The sequence below is a fragment of the Pteropus vampyrus genome, unplaced genomic scaffold (genome assembly GCF_000151845.1).
Source record: "Pteropus vampyrus isolate Shadow unplaced genomic scaffold, Pvam_2.0 Scaffold288, whole genome shotgun sequence".
Taxonomy (NCBI): domain Eukaryota; kingdom Metazoa; phylum Chordata; class Mammalia; order Chiroptera; family Pteropodidae; genus Pteropus; species Pteropus vampyrus.
In genome coordinates this window covers 813370-822504 of record NW_011889069.1, presented here as the reverse complement: position 1 = coordinate 822504, position 9135 = coordinate 813370, and the positions used below count along the sequence as shown (strand labels likewise).

Sequence of the window (9135 nt, the reverse complement as noted above, 5' to 3'; positions counted from 1 at the left end):
AACATGATTGACTCATGTGTGGGGAATTAGGGAGAAGAAAAGTCCATTCAGTTCCTTCAGCAGAACACTCCATCCCTGTTATATACACAGGTGCCAGATAAAGGAGGCACAGTAGCCTACAATTTCTATCCATGAACCTGGTTCTGAATTTAGGTCTCAGATCTTAATCTGCCTCTGACTTCCTGACCTTGCTGTTTCTTCACCCATTGCCATCCTTAACACCCCATGTCTTTGACACTTGAAGCCATTCCTTGCACACCACACTCACAGTGACCTTGCCTCATTCATATAAGCAACTCTCATTTTTCATACCCTCTTGGATTAATATTCATCACAATTCAACACTGTTTCCTAAAGCCCACCTACTGTGGTGCTCTCTGCAAGTATTAACCTTTCTTCTCCGCTTGGTGACCCAGAAAAAACCAACTCAGGACACTTAAGTGGGCATGGGCCAGGCATTATGTTGGCAGACAGCCCCCATACTTCAGTCAGGAAGTGTGAAGGCACAGGAATAATCTGTCCAGGCTCTTAAACTGGGCTTGATAAGTGAACTGAGAGGAAACAGCTTCCCTTATGCCCACCTGCTCATTCTTTCTTTTGATCCCATACTATCTGGGATCTCACTCAGACAACCATAGTTTTAAGTTCAGGAATATAGAGTAACAATACCCAAAAGTGAAAAAGGAGAAAAAATGAAGAGGATGCCTGGAGATAAGCCATAGAAATGCAAAGTAGTCAAGCCTTGGTGTAACCGAGGACAGCAAGCTGAGAGAGTGGAAAGAAAAAACAATATGGGAGCAATTAAGGGAATGAAGAGATAGCAATTGGGGACGTGATATCCTCCAGTTCTACTGCCTTCCTCTAGGTATCTATTTCAGGAACAGGCACTCACAGAAAAGAAGATATTTTAAAAAGAAATTTAAAAGGGAAACCAGGGGCAAGGTGACTAGAGAGAAGAGCTGTTCAGAGATCTTTGTTTCAGACCATCCGGCACAGGAGAAAGAGGAGAAAGGAGCCCCTCTAAGTCTCAATAAGGAGACTGGCATTGGGTGCAGCTTCAGTTGGAAATTTGAAAGCCCAGATGAAGACTCAGATGGGAAAAACCCAGTATAGTCATTGTTTCTCCCTTCACAGTGGTCAAAGGCCTTGTTGGGTGGCAGAAAGAATTTTATTCCTATGATAAATATATGCATTCGTTAAGATAAAAGCCTAAAGTACAGAAACGAGGACCAGACTTAGCAATCTTAAACTTAGATTTTCATTCTAGGTCTAATCTGGGTGCCATTTGGTAGGTCGCCCTCCACATGCTTCCTGAGGCACCTCTTAGGGTCCAACTGTGATGCTAGGTACAGAAGATTCAGTGATAAATAAAATACTCTATTCCTGTCTCTGAGGGCCTCACTTGTTCTTTGGGCCTCCATTTTATCTGCAAGATAAGATAACTGGGGAAAATACATTCAAAATCTTTCCAAATTCCTTTTTTTTTATTTTTTTTTCCCTAGCTAAGGAAGAATAGGCAGGGGAAAAAATATGTAACTAGTTTTGCTGAAGTCTCTTATTTTCACTTATTAAAAAAAAAAAAAATCAAATCCACAGTCCATGATTTCAATCACTTGATACATAGTTATTCTTATAAAATGATGTTTTTATCTTTTTTCTTTAAATACACACTGGTTATTTGGGACTTATCACAAATAAGTTTGTGATTTCTAGACATCCCATAAATCTGAAAGAGGCTCTTATTTAATTGTATTGTCCCAATTGACATTATCAGGATGTTTCCTTGTCCCACAAATTTTTGTGTCTGATAAATATTTCTTGTTAATGCTATTTATACTGGTCTTCCTAATCAAGTCAGAAAGTGCCCACTGTTTTTCAAGCTAAAATGTGAACCTCTATTTCAGACAGTGCCTGACTACTAGGAGTTTATATCAAAGTCAAGCATACTGATTTAGAGACCAAAAAAGAACACACAAAGATATGAATAGTAGAAGTAAAGCAAGAGATATGTGACTTAGTATATGCTTTGGAAGGCAGGCAGACAATTCACGTCTTAGTAACCCAAAGTGAAACAAGGTTATGCATGTTGAGGAATGGAACTGCCAAAGCAAGCACTCACAGGGCTTTGCAAACCTATGTCACAGGTTTGCAATAGATGAGAAATAGTGATTTCTCATCTTAGTCTTCATGGCTGAAGAAGAACATGTAAAACATAAAAGCCTGAGAGTAAAACAAAATCTCTGAGATATAGAAAGAGTGATGGTTAGAGCAGAAATTAAGACCACTATCTGCCTTCGAACAGACCTTGGTTTGAATCCAGCTCTGCTGAATATTTGACATGTTAATGTAGGCAAGTTATAAACTTTCTAAGCCTTTGTTTCTAATAATACTTCATAGAATTATTGTGACTATTAAATGAGATCATATATAAAATGCTTAGCTCACTGTCTCATAGATAGTAGAAACTCAATACATGGTAGTAATTATCTACAAAACCGCTCCTTAAAAAAGCATTTTATAATATATATGTGTTTATATACATATATATATGAAATGTGTTTATTTGTATTTAAAGTCTTAAAAACCTTTGACAAAGAGGTACCAACACTGAACAACAAAGTCTAAAATCTGTTCAAACAATAAGACTTTTTCTAATTCATAACAATGGCTTTTCTAAACAGTGAATATGACTTTAAATGTTTAAAACCGTGACTTTTTCTTTAAACACTTCTTTAGTTGCATCCCAGAATTTTTATACATTGTCTTTTCCCTTTCATTCAGTTCAAAAGATTTCCTAATTCCCCTTGTGATTTCTTCTTTGATCAGGGTTATTTAGAAATGTGTTGTTTAATTTCCAGATATTTGAGGATTTCTCAAGTTTCCGTTGTTGCTTTCTAATTTAATTTTATTGTGGTTAGAGAAAATGTTTTGAATACCTTCAATCCTTTTACAATTAGGGAAACTTGTTTAAGGCCTATCATATGGCTTTTCCTGGAGAGTGTTCCACATGTACTTGAAAGAATGTGTTTTGCTGCTGTTGGGAAAAATATTCTATAAATGTCAGATCATGTTGGTTAACAGTGTTTTTCAGATCTTCTATATCTTTATTAATTTTCTATTTGTCCTATCAATATCAAGTCTTGAAATATTGAACTCTAATTATTAGTCTATATCTCCTTTGATTCTCTCAGTTTTTGCTTTTTGTTTTTATGGTTCTTTTGTTAGGTGCATATATATTTAAAACATTATATCTTCTTAGTGTATTAACACTTTTATCATTATAAAATGTCCCTGTTTATTTCTACTAATACATATTTTCTTAAAGTCTATTGTGTTTGATATTAGTATAGCCACTCCATCTCTTTTGTTTACTGTTTGTATGATATGTCTTTTCCATATTTTTACTTTTAATGTAGTTGTATATTTGAATTTGAAGTGTATCTTTATTTTTTTTTTTATTTTTATTTTTTAGGTCAGGCGACCCTTGGTTGACCTCACAGATTGCAAAGACCTTGTCAGCTTACAATCCCTTATTTTTATTTTTACACCTACAGCACCTGGTCTTCCTAGGTGGTCTCCCATCCAAGTCTAACCAGGCCCAACCCTGCTTAGCTTCCGAGATCAGATGGGATCAGGCTTGTTCAGGGTGGCATGGTTGTAGTTGAAGTGTATCTTTAGTAGTAAGCACATAGTCTTTCTTTTGTATCCAATCTGATAATCTCAGTGTTTTCATTGAAGTGTTTAGTCTATTTACTGGACTATTTAATGTGATTATTGATATAATTGGATTTGTGTGTCATTTTGCTATTTGTTTTCAATGTGGTTCATGTTCTTCCTTTACTGCTATCTTTTGAGTAAAACAAATATGCTTTGGGATATCATTTTATTTATTTATGTATTTTTTTTTATTTTTTTAGTAAATAAACCTCTCATACCCTATTGGTGTATCTCTACATCAAAACCAAATTATGGGTGTGGGGGGGTCTGTCCTATTTTTATAGAACATTTATGATAATTTCAATTTAGAAAGACTATTCCATAATCAAGAGGGAACTAACACAATCTAAAGCCTAGGGTCTTTTTGTTCTTTTGTTCTTCCTTCTGTCTTTTAGAGTAAACCAATATTTTTTGGTACATCATTTGAATTTCTCTGTTGATTTCTTAAAGTTATTTTCTTAGTGTTTTCTTTAGAGATTAAAATGTACTGACTTAATTTCAGTAAGATATACTACCTTTGTTCCCATATACCTCCATTTCCTCTCCTCTCCTTTGTGCTCTTGTCATATGTATTATAGCTATCTTAATGTTATAAACCCAATAATGCAATGTTACAATTATTTTCTTATACAATCTGGTTTTTTTAGAGAAGTAAAATATGTACAAATATATTTATACATTCTTTTATATTCACACACTCAGTTAACATTTCCATTGTTCTTTATTTCTTTCTGTGGATTTGTCTTATAGTATCATTTCCTTTTTTTTCCTATAGAATTTCTTTGAGATTTCTCTGCTAACAATAAATTCTCTCGTTCTTTGTTTATCTGGAAACGTCTTTATTTTGCTCTTATTTTTTGAAGGATAGTTTTGCTGGATATAAAATTCATGGTTGTCTATTTTCTTTTATTACTTTGACTGTCATCCCACTGCCTTCTAGACTCCATTGTTTCAGATAAGAATTCAGTCATTAATTACATTGCAGTTCCCGTTTAGAATGAAGTTTTTTTCTCTTACTGCTTTCAAGATTTTCAATTTGTGTTTAGTTTTCAATAATTTTACTATGATATGTATAGATGGGGATTTTTATGTTTATCTTCTTAAAGTTTTTTGAGCTTTGTATATGTGTAGATTTATGCTTTAGACCAAATTTGTGAAATTTTCAGCTATTATTTCTTCAAATATTTTTCCTGCTATTTCTCTCTCTTGTGACTCTCATTACATGTGCTTGTGTTTAATGTTGTCTCATAGGTTTCTGAGGCTCTGCTGATTTTTCTTCAATCTATTTTCCTCTCTATTCTTCAGATTGGATAGTTTCAATGATCTATCTTCAAGTTAACTGATTCTTTCTTCTGCCATCTCAAATCCATCCATTTAATTTTTTATTTGTTATTATGATTTCAAATTCTAGAATTTCCATCAGTTTATTTTTATCATATCTGTTTCCCTATTGAGAATTCCTATTTTAGGGTGATTTCTATTTTCATCATAATTTCATTTAATTTTTAAAATATATTATAAGAGATACTTTGAAGTCTTTGTGTGCTAAACATAATATATGGGTCCACTCAGAGTCATTTCCTATGATTTTTTTCCTGAGTATGGGTCACATTTTCCTGTTTCTTTAAATACCTAATGATGTTTTCTTAAAAACTGACTTTTTAGACCATATATTATAACATCTCTGGATTATATTTTTTCATAAAGTAGTTGTTATTGTCTTTAGTAACTTATTTAGACTTAATCTGAAAAACATATCTCCCTGAGATGTGTAGCCACTGATATCTCTGCTCAGTTTTTTTTAATTCTCACTTAATTTTTCTGCCTAGCTTCCTATGCATTGCCCTGTATCTGCATAGCTTTCTGGTAAATCAGTGATTTATGAGAGCTTATGCTCAAGAACCTTGAGCCTGTAAGACTTTCACCCTCTGCTGATAGATCTGTGTGTACGTCGAGGAAGCATTCAAAATTCAGGATGTTTTCACATCTGCCTAGGCTTTTACTTTCCTCTGGACCTTTGTGGGTCTCCTGTAAACCTGTTCATATATTCCCATTCAGCCAGAGAGGTAGGGACATCTTATCTGGCCCTCCTATAACTGTCTCATTTCCAGCATCTCCTTGTTAAGTTTTTGACTGGTCTGTTACTTGCCATAACTAGGACTGCAAATTCAGATTGGCAAAACTATGGGAATTCCCCCATTCACTTCCTATCACTTATGCTGCTTTTACTGATAGTGCTGCCAGTCCAAATCAAGTAAGCCCCCTCTAGTAGTGAAGCTGCTGGTTTTCATGGGCTGTCCTGCTCTGGTAAGACTACTTCACTGACCAAACTTTTGGAGATTGTATGGGGGAAGAACAGTTCCAAGCAAGAAAGCCATAGACTCTTGGTAGAATCCCACATTTTTATCCAACAGTACAGCAGTTTTTGAGGAATAAACACTTCACAATTTCTTGCTTGTCTCTGGTTAATTTGCAGAGCCCTGAAACAGTTGTTTTTGGTTATTTTTCCAGTTTTATCCTTTTTTTTTTTTTGGAGGAGATTTGTTAAACTTCTCACTATAATAGAGTCCTGCTTCTGAATAAAAACTTTAAATGAATTGGTTCAACATGTATCAACAGTGTTTTTTCTATTTATCCTGTTTACTGTTGCTTAACAATATTTATCCATTTTCTACAAAAAAAATTATGCTTATTTTCTTTTCTCTAATGATAAAAAAAGACTTCTTGAGATGATTATAAAACTGTCAAACCATTTTCCAAAGTTATTGTATCATACACTTACCATACAACCTACCTTTAGGTATTTGCCTAAGAAAAATAAAAACATATGTTCACATAAAGATGTTTATAAGAATGTTCATAGCAGCTTCATTTATAATAGTCCCAAACTAGAAATACCTCAAAAATTCATCAATCAGAGAATGAGTAAAAAAATTGTGGTATATCTACACAATGGAATATTACTTAACAATAAAAAGTCACAAACTCTTGCACATGCAATTATATGGAGGAATCTGAAAAACAACATGCTGAGCAAAAGAAGCTAGACACAAAAGACTACGTGCTATGTGATTCTATTTATATGAAATTCTAGAACAAGCAAAAAAAAATCTATAGTGACAAAAAGGTTATCAGGGGTGTCTGAGCATGGTGGGGGAATTATCTGTGAAGGAGCATAAAGGAAGTTTTTAGGGGTTAAGGGGATAGAAATGTTCTATACCTTGATTATGATAATGGTCACACAACCCTATACATTTGTCAATACTCATTGAACTATCTCTGTAATATGGTTGCTTTTTAGTATGTGTAAATTATACCTCAGTAATGTTGTACATAAATTACTTAGCTTGGTTACTAGCACATACTAACCACTTCAAATATATACTGACATTTGTGGTGAAATAATATTAGGATTTCAGAGACTGCCTGCAGGACTAGAAATGCAATTTCTCCAGCAGTTTCCCAATCTCTTTAATGTCAAAGACTGGGTGTAGGAATACTTGTTCCACAGGGAGATGGCCAGCAGGTAGAGGTTTAGCAAAGACAGGTAGAAATAGCCAGGTAGGTTATGGAGTATTTTTGTTGTTGCTGCTACTACTTATTATGTTTTCATTTATTTTGTCCTTGTTTTCTGATAAATTGGTGAGGTTGGTTACATTCACCTTAAGGAAGGAAGTGCTACAGTCAGTGGGAGCTTGGGTTTTAGTCTGCCTCTAGATCCTGACCAAGTTAGTTAACTCTTTGAGCTTCACTGTTTAAAAAATGAGTTGAGTTTTATGACCTCCAAAATTCCTTCCAATTAAAAACTTCTAAGGTTCTGTGAACATACAGATTTATTGCAGATAATATCTGCAAAAATAATCTAATTTTCACATTCTGAATCTCTTTCTCTCCTTTAGTGCATTATGATTCTGGAATCACACTGCCATACTCCCTTTGTCTACAATTAAAACTTTATTTACTTATATCCCATTTCTTCAAATTTCACTAGGCAATATAAAAAAATCCATAGATCTATTACTGTTTAACAAACCACCTCAAAACTTAGTGGCTTAAAACAACCACAACGAAATTTATTTTGCTTGTGAATTTTCAACTTGGACAGGACTCAGCAGGGACAGCTCACCCCCATTCCACTTGGCAGAACTAGGGTAGCTTGAAGGCTGGAATCCTTTGAAAGCTCCTCACTCTCATGCCTGGAGCCTGGACTAGGAAGTCTCAGTCAGCTGAATGCTGGAACAGCTGGGGCCCTCGAGCATCTTTCTCTGTGCCTGTATGTTCTCTCTATATGGTCTTTCCAGCATGGTAGTTTCAGAATAGCTGAATTTCTTACATGATGGCTCAGGGGTCCAAGTATGCAGGGCTGAGGAAGGGAAGGTTATTGAGAATATGCATGTGCTTGCTCTCTGTCCAGAAGCTGTCTTGCCTTCCCTGTCCTAGTTTGAAAAATGTCAAGTTTATCTAACTGTGTGCCTCAGAAGCAAGTCACTAAGGTTGGCTATATTCAAGGGAAGGGGAAATAGATTCCACCTTTTGATGGTAAGAGTGTTAAAGAATGTAAGGACATGTTTTAAAATCATGGTCAACTAGTTTTAATCAAGATGATTATGAATGAAAATGGCTTAAGAAGAGATTTTCCTCTCATCTTTCATAGTATTGACCTGTCAAGGTCACTATTGTCTCACCCAAAATAGCTGGTGATTTAGGTGTGACAATAGCCATGGTGAAAGGGAGAATACTTGGAACTCCTAAATCACAATTAAAAACTATTCCCTCTGTACCCCTCAGAAGTCAACTGGAAAAAATGGTTTTTGGTAATCTTGGCTTTGTCTGCAGCCAGAAAGCAAGTGTGGACTAGTGACTATGTTTTACCTCAGTGGAGAGTCAAAGAAACAGATATTTCATTTTATTCTATCAAATAAAAACATACTTATGAACAGATGAACAGTTTCGAGGGTAGCACCTCATAAGGGGTAAAAACTGTTCATTCTGCAACTTAAATTAAAGAAAGAGAGCTAATATCTGGGTAAATACAATATGTTTATGGCATAGATTTAATCATGGTTACAGATTTTAAACAAAAAGCAAAATTTCAGACTCTTGCCCACTGCCAGTGAACTTGCAGAAATTCTCAAACTTTTCTGTCAGAGTGCCAGAGGAAAGAAATCTTCATCCCCCAGCATCTGAGATAGTTACCCAAAGGTTTCCCTCCAAAAAGATTTTTTTAATATTCATATGACATTTGTCTTCTATACTATAATTTATCTATGTTCATTTTAACTTAAAATGAATGTGATTTTACCCAAAATTGCGTAGGTAAAATGAATGCCCTGAAAAGATGAGTCGTGTTTACTCTATGACTATTTATTAGTCCACATTCAGGTACTCCTTGGGCTTACGTGCCCAGTTTGAGAAGAA

At 34.8% G+C, this 9135-nt stretch overlaps 1 pseudogene; it reads right to left on the bottom strand.

Moving 5' to 3' along the window:
• Positions 1-3545: 3545 nt before the first annotated feature.
• LOC111729904 lies at positions 3546-3663 on the bottom strand (annotated as a pseudogene).
• Positions 3664-9135: the final 5472 nt, after the last annotated feature.